Consider the following 4,588-nt stretch of genomic DNA (forward strand, 5'->3'; position numbering starts at 1 on the left):
TCAGGTGAGTCATGATCATGTGTAAAAAGCATCATGATATCAAATGGCCAAGAACGGAAACATTCCCTACTTTGGAATGGTACGAGCTGAGATTCAGCTAATGTTCCTCGTGAGATATGTTTTGTAACTGGTTTCCTATAGTTAATGCATGCCCAGAATAGCAAACGCTCTAATACAATGCTTTAGAGTTAAACTGACAGTAAGTTTACAAAATATTTGATGGGAACAATAATTTAGACCATTATATGTATGGGGTAAAATATTTCTTACAATCCTGTTATACTTCACTCAGATATAACGCACAGCATATTTTGGTGGGTTGAAGTTGACCTTCAGTATTATTATCGGGTTATCCAAACAACTTGACAGTGGTCGCAGCCAATTTATACTAAAAACAAACTAGGTATAAAGGGTGTCACCTTGACATTAACATGACAAACTGTGTGAGTGAGTGAGGCAAATTCAGTGTGTATTACATTGCGACTTACAAATATAAAGGAAAACATATCTTGGTGGGTTGAAGTTGACCTTTAGTATCATTATCGGGTTATCCAAACAACTTGACAGTGGTAGCAGCCAATTTATACTAAAAGCAAACTAGGTATAAAGGGTGTCACCTTGACATTAACATGACAAACTGTGTGAGTGAGTGAGGCAAATTCAGAGTGTATTACATTGCGACTTACAAGAGCCTCCCCGTTAACAGCTAACGCATTGCTTGTGCAAACGATTGAAAATACCATATATAACATTGGTGGGGGGATCAAAATTTCCCTTCTGATTTAGGTAAGCGGCTGAAGAGTGTGGAAGGGCCTGAGGCGAATGAAGGATGTCGTAAACTTGGGAAAAGTAGTATCGTGGGGTCAACTAAGTTGAATCGTATGTGTCCACCCCTTCACCAGAAAAAAAAAACATTAAGAATTTACCTCTGAGGGATACTTAGGTTATAACTTAGGTCCATTTGGGTAGCTCTTGACGGAACAATGTGCTAATAAGTAAACAAACTTAAATATTCCCTCGAGTAATTTAAGTGGAGATCGGCCTGAATCATGCAATGATCAATTGCAAGTTGGTATAATGGTTCATAAATATAAGCTGTTTTGTGGTAGTTGAGATGGTTTTACCATCTATCAGACCGGCGTTTTTCCGCAAAATCCTCATTCAATCAATGCAAATATAATACACTAAACAAGGGGAAAATATAAATTATCCGACGATTCGATGTGGATAACGTCTGCTTGCTGGCCTCTAGAACCACTTCGATAATTAAATAAAGAAACTATAAAGATAGAGTATAATCTCTAACCTTTGTGTAATTCGTGTACTTGTATTTTATGGCACACAATTGTTAAACATGCTAAATTAAGCAATTGGCGGTTGTCACTTTTTATTCTAGTTTTCCTTGTCTAGTGTAGTATTTTTGCATTAATTCGATGTGGTCCTTGTGTGGAAACGCCTCAGTGCCACTTGAGCCTAGACCCACTTCGATTATCAAAGTGTAATTAAATCAAACACATAATCTCTCTAACATTCGATGATTGTTCACGGGGTTTTAATTTAGCAGTTAATTCCCCCCCCCCCCCCCCCCAACCCGTTTCCCTTGTTATTGTAGTGCGCATGCGCGCTACAATACTGGGATTACTAGCCCCCTCCATCATCTACATGGCTTGCTGGTGAATGCCAGCTGGAACATACACTCTTCATAGCAATCTCAAATTCACAGGATGGCTACGCAGAAAATAATCCAGCCTCACATTTGCATAAAATTGTGGCGGCGAACAGTTAATTCTGCACACGTAAATAAAATACATCGCCTTGCGTAGCATATACTTCTTCAAAACAACACGTAAAATTCTCTAATTTGGTTCGTTATTCTCGAATTGAACAAGACAGGTAACATTTGAACGCATTTGAGTTAACAAAATCCTGCAAGAAAGCTGCAAGCAACAAATGTTAATCTTATTTAGCCGCAACGACTCGGCGTTATCTGTACTAATTCAGCTCTTGTAACATAGGTACTTTAAACGTTATTATCGTTATTGCAGTATATACTATGGCCTTGTATGGCATATATTACGAGTTTTGGATGATAAACCAGGGCCAGGAAATGGACCAAGCAGTTTTTAATAAACCGAAGGGTGTTACATTTGCAATGATAGACTATTGACCTACCGTTAAAATTATCGTCCTTTAGGCGTTCGGATATTCCGTATGTTCGTCAAATTTCGCTAACTAGGCGAAAATACCATGAAAGTTAGATGTTGTTCAATTTGACCAATTAGTGTCCAGGACTCTGTGTATTCTCTGTCACGTCCGAAACAGACGCGATTCGTGATTGACAGCTTAGTTCTGATCGTTTTAGTCATCATTTCTTCATTTACAATGCAGGCAAAGGCTAGATAGAGTACTGTTTATAAACATTACACAATATAGCCTAGCTTTGGTCTACGTTAAAGGCCCAAACGCCGAACTTCCTTCTTTGTGACCGAAATAACTTCAAAAGGGTTACAGTGACAAAGACCTCTCCATTTGACCTCTACGACGCACTACAATGACGAGTGTTTGTTTACAAATACAGTTGTTCTAGTTTAGTTTAGTACTTTTGCTTTGAAAAGATGGGGACGCTGCGGGAAAACACCTGCCTGTCGACATCTAGAATCATTTGATTATTCTAAAGTGTATTAAAAGGAAGGCCGGAATAATGTCCCATACATATGTTGCTCAACCTAGGATGTTTCCAATCATCTTCCGGAAGAAAATTTTTTTATAAAACCTGATATGGCTATTTTCCTACTATCCCTTCGATAACAGAAACATCTCACTTGACATGGTAAAGTTTGCGCTGCTAACGTTTTCCGCATATTTCACATGATAAGCTGTGCTTAGCCTTTTACCCAATAACGAATCTCTGTGACTACAGTGATATGCATTACCTGTGTAATTGTATGACCTTTCATACCCTATTCAGTGTTTGCCAGCTTCAGGCTTCTAAACAACTACTCTAAATCAAAGTAGGAGTGGAATTATGTAATCACTGTTCTACTAAATAGGCCTACACTGCACTGAAAACTGCATACAAACAATAACGTACCCCTGCATGACATCCACCATGGCCATCGGTCACTTGTAATGAATAATTGCACACCTTCATTTTGGGTCCATAAATATAACTATATTGATCTTTCTTTTGCTTCGGAAGATCAGACTTGATGGTGTGTGAGCTAAACCAGGTATTGTCCAGTATTGTTGATATATCCTCTGATGGTTAAAGAGTGGCTTTAGACCTAATGGTCTGTGAGCTATAGTTGGTATAGTTCAGTAGTGTTGATTATCCTCTGATGATTAAGAGTGGCTTTAGACCTTATGGTCTGTGAGCTATACTTGGTATAGTCCAGCAGTGTTAATTAGCTCCTCTGTTTATTAAAGAGTGACTTTACACCTAATGGTATATGAGCGTGGTATAGTCCAGTGTTGTTGATTATCCTCTGATGGTTAAAGAGTGGCTATAGACCTAATGGTCGGTGAGCGTACTTGGTATAGTCCAGTGTCATTGATTACCATCTGATGATTAAATAGTGGCTTACGACTTAATGGTCTGTGAGCTATAGGCCTTCTAGGTATAGTCCAGTGTTGTTGATTATACTCTAATGATTCAAGAGTGGCTTTAGACCTAATTGTCTGTGAGCTATAGTGGGTATTGTTCAGTGGTGTACAATCTGATGTTTTAACGAGTGGATTTAGACCTAATGGTCTGTGAGATATACTTGGTATAGTCCAGTGTCGTTATTACCATATGATTATTAATTAGTGGCTTACGACTTAATGGTGTGTGAGCTATAGGCCTTCTAGGTATAGTCCAGTGTTGTTGATTATACTCTGATGATTCAAGAGTGGATTCAGACCTAATTGTCTGTGAGCTATAGAGGGTATTGTTCAGTAGTGTACAATCTGATGTTTTAACGAGTGGATTTAGACCTAATGGTCTGTGAGATATACTTGGTATAGTCCAGTGTCGTTATTACCATATGATTATTAACTAGTGGCTTTCGACTTAATGGTTTGTGAGCTATAGGCCTTCTAGGTATAGTCCAGTAAGTGTTGATACTACTCTGATGATTCAAGAGTGGCTTCAGACCTTATTGTCTGTGAGTTAAAGTAGGTATTGTTCAGTAGTGTTGATATAATCTGATGTTTTAAAGAGTGGCTTTAGACCTAATGGTCTGTGAGATATACTTGGTATACTTGGTATAGGCTAGTATCGTTGATATATCATCTGATGTTTTAAGAGTGGCCTAATACTTAGTGGTCTGTGAGCTATACTATAGGTATAGTCCAGTAGTGTTGATTATACTCTGATGATTCAAGGTGACTTTAGACCTAATGGCCTATGAGCTATAGTAGGTGTTGTCCAGTATCGTTGATTTGGACATCAAATAGTCCATAAACCAACCCCAGCATGTGTAGACTATTATCAAATAACACGGACAAATTTGATAGAAAAAAAAAACAAATTTCTGCGCCAAAAGGGTTTTCTTTCATCGAGATCGAAAGACGTAGGCTATTAATAAAAACTCCAACATATCAAGGT

The sequence above is a fragment of the Apostichopus japonicus genome, chromosome 1 (genome assembly GCF_037975245.1).
Source record: "Apostichopus japonicus isolate 1M-3 chromosome 1, ASM3797524v1, whole genome shotgun sequence".
NCBI lineage: Eukaryota > Metazoa > Echinodermata > Holothuroidea > Aspidochirotida > Stichopodidae > Apostichopus > Apostichopus japonicus.